Source organism: Podarcis filfolensis (genome assembly GCF_964270895.1).
Source record: "Podarcis filfolensis genome assembly, chromosome: 7".
NCBI classification, from domain to species: Eukaryota; Metazoa; Chordata; class Lepidosauria; order Squamata; family Lacertidae; genus Podarcis; species Podarcis filfolensis.
The window spans coordinates 85,248,142-85,263,109 of record NC_139603.1 but is presented as its reverse complement, the minus strand read 5'-3'; the positions used below and the strand labels follow the sequence as shown (position 1 = coordinate 85,263,109).

The window sequence follows — 14,968 nt, the reverse complement described above, 5'->3', positions numbered from 1 at the left end:
AGGAGAAGTCATTTCATTGTGGCCATCAGAGCTACCACAGACACGAAGGCACAAATTAATTTGGCAGTTGATGTAGACACACTCCAACGTACCTCCTTTGTGGAGCTATGCGTAATTTTGAGACTATTTTCTCACCCACCGCACTCTGTTTATTTTAGTCTGTTTTTCACTTGGGCAATGAAATAGGTGGCTCTTTTCCCACATCAGTGTGAGCCAGCAAATATTATTACTCTTGGCTTGACCCCATTGGTACTGATGGGGAGTCTAGTCTCAGAGCTCTGAAGGCCTGGAATCCTGAATCTCCTGGAATTGTTCTTGGACATGGACCACTTGGCAACTGTTGCCATAGAACCAGGTTGCCCAACAACAGAGCCCGGCGCATATCTGTGCACAAATAGAAGGTGGCCAATTTCCAACCGCTAGAAAATCAACTCTGATTTTGGACCTTCCTTGAGATACCGCATTTGGGATCAGCCTATTGAGTTTCTCGGCTCCTCTTCTGCACTAGGTGAGCTACATTGCCATCACGAGAGCCTTCTTGTCACTTATTTCAGAGGTAAAGCCAGGCCTAGATGCTACAGAAGCCACATGGCTCCCACTCAAGAAGCGAGAGGGAGGAAATTTGTTTCAGTTTGCATTTAAAGATGAATTTTCTTAATCTGCATGTTCCTAAAACAATATGTGAACTAAAACGCAGCTGCCCTTCAAAATTCGCACTTCTCTGAATTTTGCAATGCAGCTCTCCAGCTAAGCAATGTGTACAAAAATGTATGTTGTTGTTGTTTAGTCGTATCCGACTCTTTGTGACCCCATGGACCAGAGCACGCTAGGCACTCCTGTCTTCCACTGCCTCCCGCAGTTTGGTCAAACTCATGCTGGTAGCTTCGAGAACACCGTCCAACCATCTCGTCCTCTGTCGTCCCCTTCCCTTTGTGCCCTCCAAAGTATTGGAGCCTCAACTTCAGGATCTGTCCTTCCAGTGAGCACTCAGGGCTGATTTCCTTCAGAATGGAGAGGTTTGATCTTCTTGCAGTCCATGGGACTCTCAAGAGTCTCCTCCAGCACCAGAATTCAAAAGCATCAATTCTTCGGCGATCAGCCTTCTTTATGGTCCAGCTCTCACTTCCATACATCACTACTGGGAAAACCATAGCTTTCACTATACGGACATTTGTCGGCAAGGTGATGTGGGGTAAAGGATGCATATAGATGTGTATATTAGTGAAATTAACATACAAAAATGTATTCAATTGGGGGCAAATCACTTTGCAAACATGTGTATTAGGGGGGGAAATCGCCGCTAAAATACTGATGAATTTTCATGAGGAATTTAAAAGAAATGCAGAATTGTGATGAATTTTGATAGTGGAAAAACAGAAAATGGGAGAAGCTTACAACTCGCCCATCCCTACACTCAAAGCTGCACATCTTCCTTCCCTGTAACATGAAAGGAATGCCAAAATATGGGATGTAACCTTAAGGTCCATGAATAACCATAGTTTAGAGGTCCCGAGCCCTAAGGAAGTCAGACAATCCTCCACCAGGGCCAGGGCCTTCTCAGTGATGGCTCCGACCTGGTGGAATGCTCTGTCCCATGAGACCAGGGCCCTTCAGGATTTAACCTCCTTCCGCCGTAAGACAGAGCTATTCCGCCTGGCCTTTAATTTGAATTCAGCCTGATCTTTTATTTCCCTTCTCTTCCTTCCCCCTCCCCTTTTATGAAGATCACCCACTCTGAGACCCCACAGCTAATTCTCCCATGGCCTCCTCACTGGCCCAAGTAGGACCAATTCAACCAGCTAGCCCTGGAGATTATCTAGTTGATTTTTGAATTTTGAATTTTATTGTTATTCATGTTCTTATACTGTATTTTATGCTGCTTTTATAATTAAGTGTTTTAAGTGTTTTAAATTTGTTGTTAGCTGCCCTGAGCCCAGTTTTTGAACCGGGAAGGGCAGGGTATAAATAAAATTTATTATTATTATTATTATTATTATTATTATTATTATTATTATTATTAAAAACTTTGGGAAACGGGGGGTGGGGCACTGGAGGGAGCTTTGCACCACGGCGCCGGATATGCTTAAGACAGCCCTGATGGTGCCTGGTGGCCCCTGGAAGGCTTCCCAGAAGGAACATGGCCCTCGCCACTGAAAGGCTTCTTACCCTGAGCTACATGATGATGTCCCTGTGGGCAAAAGTCAATGGAAAGATAGGGCAACCAGGGATCGAAAAATGAATGAGATGCCAACACGACAGTCAGCAAAACTGAGCTGTGTGGTGCATCATTGAGAGTCGACGAAGGTGAGGAAAGCAGGAGAAGGGGCAAAGCAAATGAATTCGGAAGCGGTGCTGGAAAATAGTTGGGAAAGGGATGTGTTTTTCAATACTGTTGGAAAAAACTGCTTCCCCCCCCCCAAAAAAGAGTAAATTGTTCTGGCTCGGCTTTTGTCTCGAGCAACCTCCTTCCCTAGCTAATTTTAATGCCTGCTTTCCAAATATACTTGATAAGAAAGCATGAATAAAACAGGGGTTTAGCTTTCCATTTATGGAAGCCTCTTGTTGCTAAGTGTGTGTCGATTTACACATGCATTGATGGGGCTTTCACTGTTGCCATGGTAACCAGTGTAGCGGAGCAGTTACATAAGAATGGGAAGATGCATTCACCTGCCGTGTGGATTGCTGGAATTAATTGCAGGACGGGGAAATAAGCAAAGAGAGAAGAGAGAGATCTGCAGATCTGAGTATACTAGGGTCCACCTGTGCTGCACAAAGCTCCTGTTCTTTAGGCAAAGGTAAAGGGACTCCTGACCATTAGGTCCAGTCATGGCCGACTCTGGGGTTGAGGCACTCATCTCGCTTTATTGGCCGAGGGAGCCGGCGTACAGCTTCCGGGTCATGTGGCCAGCATGACTAAGCAGTTTCTGGCGAACCAGAGCAGCGCACGGAAACGCCGTTTATCTTCCCGCCAGAGCGGTACCTATTTATCTACTTGCATTTTGATGTGCTTTCAAACTGCTAGGTTGGCAGGAGCAGGGACCGAGCAACGGGAGCTCACCCCGTCGCGGGGATTCGAACCGCCGACCTTCTGATCAGCAAGCCCTAGGCTCTGTGGTTTAACCCACAGCGCCACCCGCGTCCCTTACTCCTGTTCTTTAAACCACTGCAAAACAGGCAAAGATACAGCATGCTGGGAAAAGTTATTTCTGTTGAATTTCTCCCTGTCATACAGCTGTGAAGGGATCAGGCTCCCTGCCAGGAGGGCTGTGTGGAGATGTGGCAACTCCTTAGCCATGGACAGCAGTTTGGGGGAGGTGACTGTCTCATGCTCTATTCCTCGTGGGAACAGCTGGAGTGCAACAACATCTGGAAGGCCATAGGTTCTTCTCTATCCTCGGTTGGTACTTTGCAGGTTAAAATCAGGACTTCGAATTACAGCCAGAAATGGACCTGCTGCCAGCATAGCTGTTCTGGAATTTGCATAACATTCTCCTTCCACATTGGGTCCCAATTACTATGCTGCTGTTGTTGTTGTTTAGTCGTTTAGTCATGTCTGACTCTTCGTGGCCCCATGGACCAGAGCACGCCAGGCACTGTCTTCCACTGCCTCCCACAGTTTGTTCAAACTCATGATGGTAGCTTCGAGAACACCGTCCAACCATCTCGTCCTCTGTCGTCCCCTTCTCCTTGGGCCCTCCATCTTTCCCAACATCAGGGTCTTTTCCAGGGAGTCTTCTCTTCTCAAGAGGTGGCCAAAGTATTGGAGCCTCAGCTTCAGGATCTGTCCTTCCAGTGAGCACTCAGGGCTGATTTCCTTCAGAATGGAGAGGTTGGATCTTCTTGCAGTCCATGGGACTCTCAAGAGTCTCCTCCAGCACCAGAATTCAAAAGCATCAATTCTTCGGCGATCAGCCTTCTTTATGGTCCAGCTCTCACCTCCATTCATCACTACTGGGAAAACCATAGCTTTAACTATACAGACCTTTGTTGGCAAAATGCTGCTGTATTTTGCACTAACTCTTGTTTTCTACCAGTGCGTGAATAATTGTGGTCAGACTGTCCAGTAAGTATCACAGTAGATCATAGAATCTAAGAGTTGGAAAGGACCCTTGCAGAAATCTTGTCCACAGCGGTCTCCTGGGTAGGCTCGAACCACCAACCTTCTGGTCAACAGCCAGACGCACTCACCCATTGCGCTACCTGAGGCTCACCAGCCTAAGCTGGTGAGAAAGGAAATAGAACACTAGACAAGAGTTCCTTAAGAAGGGGCAAGTGACCCCATCCAGGTTAAATAGCACCACTGTGTCCAAACCACACACAGCACCTCCACCTTCTCTGGGCTGAGCTTCACTTTGTCGGCACCAGTCCATTCCAATACTGATTGCAGGCCTTGCGCAGCTTCTTAGATGGAAAAGAGAGGTGGAGCTCAGTGCCCTCAGCAAGCTGGCGATACCTCACTCCGGATCCCCAGATAATCTGATTCAACGATTTCGTGTGGATGTTCAACAGCATCATATCACAACCCCACCTGACCCTTTTTCATAGTCATCCTAGGCACCCATCCATTTTGATCACTTCCGTGGTAATTCAATCAATCCTTTATTAGGCATAGCAACCACACATTCTAAAACAAACACCATATGCAGATTGTGGAAAATATGAATTCGGCATAACAATTTGCATAAATAATACAGTCTAACACTACCACATCACTGACCAATCAAGGACCACTAAATCTCTCTATAATGGCCCAGTCTTTCCACATGGACAGCACTCAAAAATTTAGCCGCTATCAAAGTAATTTGATCATTCCTGTCCGAGAGCAGGTCCTGAACCGTTGGTGGCATAGAATCGAGCCTGTTAGGTTGTAAGGCCTCTAACAATTGTCTTCTGGCATGAATGCTAAAATCACAAGAAAAGAAAATACGCTCCAACGTATCAGGTTCCTGCCTACCACATTTGCAGAGACGCTCTGCTTCTGGGAGAGCTAAATATCTTCCTCCTACTATCATCGAGGGAAACATATTAAATCTGGCTAGCATAAAAGAGCCTGCACAGTTCATGATTCTTCAGATTTGTCATGTAACCCTTTTGAAAATATCTACACAAAGGGAGATTTAAGTAAAGAGGAGAGCAAGTAATTCTCGATGAAGCTTTCTGTGTACAGTGGTACCTCGGGTTACATACGCTTCAGGTTACATACGCTTCAGGTTACAGACTCTGTTAACCCAGAAATAGTGCTTCAGGTTAAGCACTTTGCTTCAGGATGAGAACAGAAATTGTGTTCTGGCGGCGCAGCAGCAGTGGGAGGCCCCATTAGCTAAAGTGGTGCTTCGGGTAAAGAACAGTTTCAGGTTAAGAACCAGACCTCCGGAACGAATTAAGTACCGTATTTTTTGCTCTATAAGACTCACTTTTTCCCTCCTAAAAAGTAAGGGGAAATGTGTGTGCGTCTCATGGAGCGATTGCAAGCTGTTCCTGCTGTTCTGCCTTCTGAGATTCAGAATATTTTTTTTTCTTGTTTTCCTCCTCCAAAAACTAGGTGTGTCTTGTGGTCTGGTGCGTCTTATAGAGCGAAAAATATGGTACTTAACCTGAGGTACCACTGTAACTCTAAAGCCTAAATGAGTATGCAGACAGTGGTGGACCACTGGTGGAATCCCGCACTTGGGGCGGGATGCCAAGGGGCAGCGCGAACCACCCAGTGGCGCATGCAGATGTCCGTACGGACTGCGCATGCGCGGCAACCAATATTGATTGCGCTCGCGCAGCAGCCCGTAGGAACGCTCACACGGACGGTGCACGTGGCAGTCCATACATACGCCAGTATGGATGGTGCATGAGAGCGGCAGCCCATACAGATGCCACACGAGCGGCGCCCATACTAACTGTGCGCGTGCCCTCGGCCGCTCTACAGCGTGCAGAAGTCGATCCGATAGAAGACACCTTCGCTGTCCTCTGTACAAAGCCAGAACGGCATCACCCGCTGCCAAACCACTAACCTTGAATGTAATTATTGCATGATATTTCACTGTGGTCACGAACATGAGGCCTTCTGACAGATGAATAATAGCTTTTGCAAAGCCTTTCCGCCTTCTCCCTCTCCCTTTTCTGGGCCTTAAAATAGCTTCTCTAACTCCCCTTCAGCAGCTAGTCCCTTCCCATGAGGACTGCTCCGATGGGATGGAAAAAGCAAGACACTTCCAGAGAGGGCTCGGGGCCCATTGAGAGCAGGGGAACTGCAGGCCTGCTGAATAGTTTATGGCCTTTCATGCCACTGTAGCTCATTGCTGGAGCCATGGGCCTGTCACTCATCTCCTGGGAGCCTCCAGAGATGGTTCTGCAAAGAAGCCGTGTAACGAGGCTTCCAAAATTGATTGCTTTTTAGCAAAATGAGAAAACCGGCTCGTACAAAGCATGGCTTTCGCCAGGGATGGCGGAGAAATGCACTCAGCTTGCCTTTGAACATAAGTGTCCCAGCTTCACTTAAATTCGCACCATCTCCAATTTTCTCTGACCAAAGAATGCATGCAAAGATTCGCTTGTCGGGGGGAATAATGTACAAAAATGCATTCTATAAGGGGGAGGCAGTGGCGGAGGAACCCTCTCCAGCACCCGGGGCGGGACGTCGAGGGGTGGGCCAAACCGCCCGGTGATGCACGCGAAACATCCGTACAGACTGCGCATGCACGGCATCCCATACAGTCACCGTGCGAGTGGTGCCCATACTAACTGAGCATGTGCCATCGGCCACTCTAGAGCTGGGGGGGCAGCAGGCCATCTAGTCACCCCCCGAGTGGTGCCCAGGGTGGCCCACCAACTCTGCCCCCCCTTCGTTCGCCCCTGGGGTGAGGGGTGTTTATACTAAGCGAAGTTGTATGCTATGTGTGTTTCTTTGCTGATGCTGTTTAGTCGTGACTGACTCTTCGTGACCCCATGGACCAGAGCACGCCAGGCACTCCTGTCTTCCACTGCCTCCCGCAGTTTGGTCAAACTCATGCTGGTAGCTTCAAGAACACTGTCCAACCATCTCGTCCTCTGTCGTCCCCTTCTCCTTGTGCCCGCCATCTTTCCCAACATCAGGGTCTTTTCCAGGGAGTCTTCTCTTCTCATGAGGTGGCCAAAGTCTTGGAGCCTCAGCTTCAGGATCTGTCCTTCCAGTGAGCACTCAGGGCTGATTTCCTTAAGAATGGATACGTTTGATCTTTTTGCAGTCCATGGGACTCTCAAGAGTCTCCTCCAGCACCATAATTCAAAAGCATCAATTCTTTGGCGATCAGCCTTCTTTATGGTCCAGCTCTCACTTCCATACATCACTACCGGAAAAACCATAGGATAAATGCATATAAATTGCCATGTGGACTTCTTCAAATTGCAATGAGGCGAACTGAATTTAAGAATGGAAAAAATGAGAAACCGAGAGAAACAAAAAATAATAATGGCAGATTCCCCCATCCACAATTTTTGCCTTCCAGTGCTTGACATCACTGTTCTTTAGTCGTGTATACTCTGCAGTCAGAGCATGGAGGATAGTAAAATTCCCACAAGCATGGGATTTGTGGCAAGAGTATTAGTTTTACCAAGGTGGGCTACAACGACTGGCTTCTCCGGGTGACCTGTTTATTGAGCATTCGTCCTGATTTGCTTGCACAGAGCTTATGCTGTAGTTAGACTATGCCTGGTCCTTATCATTCATTCTGATTTGTGGACAGGATACCTATATGACAACACTGGTTCAACCCTGAATTTTTTTGCAAAGTATTTACATGTCTTTCCCCCAACCATCCATTTGTCCTGCATTTTTTAAAACATTCCACTGTCACTTTCCAAACTGCAAAAAGTCCAGGCTTTCCCCTCTTTTTTTAAAAAAGTGAATTTGTTGTGTAAGGGTGACAATGCACTATAAATCCACCTAACTGCGGAAACCTAAAGTTCTGGTATGAGCTCAGATCCTGCCCTCCCCCCCACACAAAATACTTTCTGGAGGTCCCCAAAGAACTCTGGAGCAGGGAGGAATATATTTTAGCAGGTTAGAAGCAGGATTTACATTCTTTTAAAGCAGGGGTCAGCAAACTTTTTCAGCAGCGGGCCGGTCCACTGTCCCTCAGACCTGTGGGGGGCTGGACTATTTTTTGGGGGGGGGAAATATGAACGAATTCCTATGCCCCACAAATAACCCAGAGATGCGTTTTAAATAAAAGCACACATTCTACAATGGTACCTTGGGTTAAGTACTTAATTCGTTCTGGAGGTCCGTTCTTAACCTGAAACTGTTCTTAACCTGAAGCACCGCTTTAGCTAATGGGGCCTCCCGCTGCCGCTGTGCCGCCAGAGCACGATTTCTGTTCTCATCCTGAAGCAAAGTTTTTAACCCAAGGTACTATTTCTGGGTTAGTGGAGTCTGTAACCTGAAGCGTATGCAACCTGAAGCATATGTAACCCGAAGTACCACTGTACTCATGTAAAAACACGCTGATTCCTGGACCATCCGCGGGCCGGATTTAGGAGGCGATTGGGCCAGATCCAGCCCCCAGGCCTTAGTTTGCTTACCCATGTTTTAAAGCATCTCCTGCCAACCTAGGGCTTGCAGAGGCTGATGGGAGTTGTAGTCCAAAACATTTGAAGGGAATTTGATGAGCGAAAGTAGCTTTGAACAAACAGCAGCCTCTGTTCCATAAAGATTTGGAGATATCTACCTCGCTCAGCTCATGAGAGGGAGTGTTGTTTGCTTGTTCACAGCTTCATTTCCTTCCGCCTTCCAACGAAAATGTTGTCTTAAGTGGCTTTTGCCGACACGTGCAGGATCCCCAGAAGGATGATATAGGAAATGGCGAGTTTCCTTTTCGCTTCACTTTCTATTCAAAAGACAAGGGAGTTCCCAACTTAACGGGTGATGGATTGCAACTTATCTGACCCTTTGGCCAACAGCAATCATAAGAAGGAATTTTTATTGCATTCAAGGGTAAGTGCAGGAACGTGCTGGCCAGTATATGACAATGGGGAGGTGCTTCCTGCACAAAATAAAAATACAGCTTTACCACTTTAAATTCCACCTTATAGGGGGTTAGGAGAGCTGTAAATAATGCCAATATATTTTGCTTCTGGCAACCAATGCACCCCTTTGATTTCAGATCGTGCATGGGTAGACGGTTCTAAAAAGCACAGAATACAAATTTTCGCGGCCCTCTGTCAGCTATGGTGCCTCGTTTTCCAGAAGTAATGTTTTCATGCTAACTATGGATGTGTATACTTTATATACACACACACACACACACACACACACACACACATATAAATTTTTTATACATACCATTTTCAACAGTGATTAAACATACTTTTACATCTTATTCATTCTTTTTTACTTCCATCAGTCCTATCTGAAAATTTTCCAATCTAATCTCTTAGTATGCATTTCTTATTTTCCCTGTTACATTTAAAACTCATAACCAATATCTCTATCTTTTTCTACTTTGTAACACTTTGTATATTTCTCCTTACAAAACTTCTTGTAGTCCTACTAGCGTAATTTGTTGATTCCAGTCGCTCTTCAAATAATTCATATACTTCTTCCAATCTTCTGTAAATCTCTGGTCTCACAGGTTTCGAATCCTTCCTGTCATTTTGTCCAATTCTGCATAGTCCATTAATTTCATCTGCCATTCTTCTTTCGTCAGAATTTCTTCTTGCTTCCATTTCTGGGCTAACAATATTCTTGCCACTGTTGTTCCATATAAGAACAGTTTGACATCTTGTCTATTAATGTCTTGGCCTATAATACCAAGTAAAAATGCTTCTGGTTTTTTAAAGAATGTATATTTCAACATCTTTTTCATCTCATTATGTATCATTTCCCAGAAGTTCTTTACTTTCTTACATTCCCACCACATATGATAAAATGTTCCTTTTTTTACTTTACATTTCCAACATTTATTATTTGTCTTATACATTTTAGCTAATTTCACTGGTGTAATATACCATCTATACATCATTTTCATCATATTCTCTTTCAAAGCATTACAGGCTATAATTTTATCCTTTCATTCCACAACCTTTCCCATTCTTTAAGCTGTATATTACATCCGAAGTCTTTTGCCCAGTGTATCATTACCGATTTCACTTCCTCATCTTTCAAATGCCATTCCAACAGTATTTTATACATTTTAGACATTATTTTACATTCATTGTTTAATATTTCTATTTCAACTTTTGAAATGGATGTGTATACTCAGTTCTGACCAAACTGAGTTTGATGAGGCAGTTGTACATGATTCCACTTTCCATACTATTCGTTCCTGCCATTTCAGGGCATAGGCGTAGCCAAGGGGGCAGGGGGGCAGCTGTCCCCCAAATCAATAAAAATCTGAGGTAATCATTTATTCAAAAATGGGGTGTGTTCAAGAGATATCTACAGAATAACAACAGTGGAACAATATCTATGGCAGCGTTTGAATAACCCTTGTCTAACCGAACTGCTAAGAAACAAGCAAAAAGGTACGAATTGTTGTAGGAAGGTATTAGAAAATACATAAAGAGTAAGGTAATAATGATAAGCACATCCATCACCAGAAAGGTTATACGCATGGGGAAACGAAAGGAAGTCTATTCTATGTTAGCAAAAAGAGATTGTATAAATTTAATTTTAATTTAATTTTTTGTAAACATATATAAGATTATCAATACACAATTGTTTTCATCTTGGTATACTGTGTATGTTATCTATGAATTTCAATAAAGCATTTAAACTGGGGGGGGGATATAAAAAATATTTTAAAAACATGAGGTTCTGCCCCCCCAAAAAAACAAAAATCCTGGCTACACCCAGGCTCAGGGCAGTCAAGCTGTCTTGTTTCCCATCATTGCATGTTCCGTATCTTTCTGCTGAAATCCCATAACTTCTTACACCACAGATGTTCAAATGGGGTGCCTCTATTTTGTTGAGCTGCGGCACGAGAGTGCTCTTCCAGATGGAAATGCACTGTTATTGCATCCATACACCTGCAAGATTATTTTTTAAAAACAAAACACCAGCCTGCCTGGAGGGTCCCTGGGAATCTGGTCAGGAGCCCAAATTAATAATAATAATAATAATAATAATAATAATAATAATAATAATAATAATAATATATTATTTGTACCCCGCCCATCTGGCTGGGCTTCCCTGCTTACAAATTCGCTTCTTTGCAACTGTTTTTTGAATAGGGCTGCCATATTTCAAAGAGTAAAAAAGAACCAGGACACCCCGAAAGTTGATGAGCTTCTTTTAGGAAACACCCAAAATTGTTGAGCTTTTAAAAAAAAAAAAATGCCAAATTGACTTGTCTAAGATCCAGGACAAAGCGCTGAAATTCCCCCCGGACACCAATTCTTGCCTTTGAAATCCCAGTAATGCCCAGGAAAATCTAGACGTAAGGTAAAGGTAAAGGGACCCCTGACCGTTAGGTCCAGTCATGGCCGACTCTGGGGTTGCGGCGCTCATCTTGCTTTATTGGCCGAGGGAGCTGGTGTACAGCTTCCAGGTCATGTGGCCAGCATGACTAAGCCACTTCTGGTGAACCAGAGCAGCGCACGGAATCGCCGTTTACCTTCCCGCCGAAGTGGTACCTATTTATCTACTTGCACTTTGACGTGCTTTCGAACTGCTAGGTTGGTAGGAGCAGGGACCGAGCAACGGGAGATCACCCCGTGCCGGGGATTCAAACTGCCAACCTTCTGATCGGCAAGTCCTAGGCACTGTGGTTTAACCCACAGCGCAACCTGCGTCCCTTTAATCTAGACATACGACAACAGTATTTGTGAAATGCTTCTGCTGCACTTTGCTAGCTCTTTTTCTTCTCCCCATTGCCCTGTTTTTCTGACTTTGTGTAACTCAATCCCTCCAAAAGAGGCCAGGCAATTTGTAATCTAATTACCACAGGCCCGACTTGAAACTCATCTTCTCTTCCTTTTAGAGCAGTCAGCGACAGCGTATTTCAAATCCACCTGCAAAATAGGACCCACTGTTATTTTTATTTTATTTTATCGAGTAAATGTCCACCTTGTATATGCCCCCTTTGCTCCTACTTTCTCACTTAGAAATAGCACCACAAAAGCTTTGGCTCTTAAGCTGAGGTGTGACTCTGTCATGGCCTCCAGTTGAAGAACGATATCCCATACAGTCATACCTCATGTTACGTTTGCTTCATGTTACGTTCTTTCAGATTACGTCCCGCAGTGCCCCAGAAGTACAGTGGTACCTCAGGTTACATACGCTTCAGGTTACATACGCTTCAGATTACAAACTCCGCTAGCCCAGAAATAGTGCTTAAGGTTAAGAACTTTGCTTCAGGATGAGAACAGAAATCGTGCTCCGGCGGTGCAGCGGCAGCAGGAGGCCCCATTAGCTAAAGTGGTGCTTCAGGTTAAGAACAGTTTCAGGTTACGTACGGACCTCCGGAACGAATTAAGTACTTAACTTGAGGTACCACTGTACCGGAAAGGGTTACTTCTGGGTTTCGCTGCTCGCACATGCGCAGAAGCGCTAAATTGCGCTTTGCGCATGAGCGCCAAATCGCGCTGCGCACCTGCGCAGATACGGCACTTCAGGTTGCGCTCTTTTCATGTTGCAAACGGGCCTCTGGAATGGATCCCATTCGCAACTAGAGGTACCACTGTACAGTGGTGCCTCGGGTTAAGTACTTAATTCGTTCTGGAGGTCCGTTCTTAACCTGAAACTGTTCTTAACCTGAAGCACCACTTTAGCTAATGGGGCCTCCTGCTGCCGCCGCACCGCTGGAGCACGATTTCTGTTCTTATCCTGAAGCAAAGTTCTTAACCTGAAGAACTATTTCTGGGTTAGCGGAGTCTGTAACCTGAAGCGTATCTAACCTGAAGTGTATGTAACCCGAGGTACCACTGTATTGCCAATGTAGCTGCTGGACTCCAAGTCCCATCATCCCTTTCCAATGGCCATGTTGGCTGGGAATGATGGGAGCTGAAGTCCGGCAATGGCTATATACAGATAAAGCCCATTTCAAGCACACACACACACACACCAAGAATCCTGGGATTTGTAGGTTGTTGAGGGTGCTGAGAATTGTCATGGGTAAATTCCCAGGATTCCTTGAGGGAAGCAATTTGCTTTACATATATGGTACATATACCGAATCCTCATTTAGAGCCATCTATGCCTGCCTCATGGGGGAGTGAGTTCCACATATGTTGGTTGGATAAGTATTCTCTTTTATTTGTCTTGAAATGTTAAAGAAGCTATGCACTGTGATGAAGCTTCAACTTTTTAAAAAAATGCCTTGAACTCACCCACCTCTCTACATCAGAATTGTTTTGAACCCTTCCACCTCTAGTTTCCAACATCACATTAGCAGGTTCTTTACTAGCTACAAAGCAGAGTGCATTTAGGTGCACAGGCCTACGGCCGAAATCCATGGAGATCCTGTAGGCTTTTTTAAAAAAATAAAATAAATTTTATTAGTATTTTTCACACAACAACAACACGATATATATATATATATATATATATAAATACACAACACACAAAAATCAACATTCGAAAACTAAAGAAAGCAACAACAACAAAAAATCCATATCTTACATGTTAATATTATAAACACTAAAACAACAAGACATTGACTTCCACCAATCCCACAGCACCTCCTTTATCTCTCATTGTGTCTTCCTGTTTTCCTGTTTTCTTTATCATCTCTATCCTAACATCTAGATATAAATCCTTCTTTCATATCCTTTCACTTCCTGCAGGCTTAATCCCCTGCTGGACTCCGGCCACTGTATAACTTGTCATGTAGGCATAGCTCTTGCCACACCCGCTCTGTTGCAATCCTGCCCCATCTTCTTACCTGTCGATTCTTCAGGTTGTCCCTCTAAAGTAGGGTTGCCGTATTTCAATAAGTGACAATGTTGTTGTTATTTTTTTTAGTTTTGGCAAAAGTCGTTGAGGTTTTTTTGGGCCAAATCGCCCCAAAAAGACATGGCTTGCCATACATCTGGATTCTGCCATTTTCCCAATTTCTGCTCGGACACTGCTTCCGACTACAATATTCTGGGTATGTCTGGGAAATTCCAGACGTATTCTGACCCTATTAAAGGCTGAGTCCTTATTAGAGTTCCTGGGCTCAGCCAACTGCCTCTCTGCCTCCTCAGTTGGGTTCTTCCCAACATCACTGCTTGTGATCTATTGGGAGAAAACAGCCAGCCTGGGCCAGCGGCAAGCGGTTATCACTCCTGCAACATTGCCATCTCGGGAAGAAGAGAACAGGCCAGGAAAAATAGCTGTGGAGTCATTCTCACCTGCCAACACTGACTCCTTGAGATGCATGCAAATTTCCTCCTATTGTATCTTTCGGACCTTAAGCCAATACTTTTTTTTAAGGATTGAATATATGCAAAGACAGAAGTGTGTTCTAATATCGACCGAGCACAAAAGCTGACAGTTCCGCATTCCTGGCATTGTCCTTTGCAATGAAGAGTCTCAGAGAAATAAACACATTAAGCATTACAGTAATCTGAAAAACAACAATACTATAAAGGGAGGTGGCCGGTACTGCGCAATACCAGCTTACAACGATAAGGGACACTGAAGAGAGATCCGCGCTTGTTTAATGAGGTGTGGATTTTGTCTTAGGATGCTTTCAGAATGCACATCCTCAACCAACAAAGCCATTGACGAAGTTGTGAAATGGAAGAGTAGCGTAGGGATAGTGAGTGTGTGTTAGGAAGCACAAGCCATCATCCCTGCTCAATAAATTAAGGACAACTGAAGGACTTAAATTTGGGACTCAGCTACATTATTAAAGAAAAAGTGTTTTATATACAGTGGTACTTCCGGTTGCAGACGGGATCCGTTCCAGAGGTCCGGCCGTATCCCGAAGTTTTCACAACCGTAGACCACTTCTGTGCATGCGCGAGCGGCGGTAGAATGCTTCCGCGCATGCATGAGCGGCGAAACACTTCTGGG

The 14,968-nt window shown here is 44.8% G+C and overlaps 1 protein-coding gene across 2 annotated transcripts in view; it reads left to right on the top strand.

Annotated features, from left to right (window-relative positions):
• The first annotated feature begins 373 nt into the window (after positions 1-373).
• Positions 374-14,968, top strand: part of SLC45A4 (solute carrier family 45 member 4) — a 110,077-nt gene continuing 95,482 nt past the window's right edge. For both annotated transcript variants that reach the window (XM_083622016.1, XM_083622012.1), the window contains exon 1: positions 374-508. The gene's annotated coding sequence lies outside the window, so the exon portion shown is untranslated. The remainder of the gene's footprint in view (positions 509-14,968) is intronic.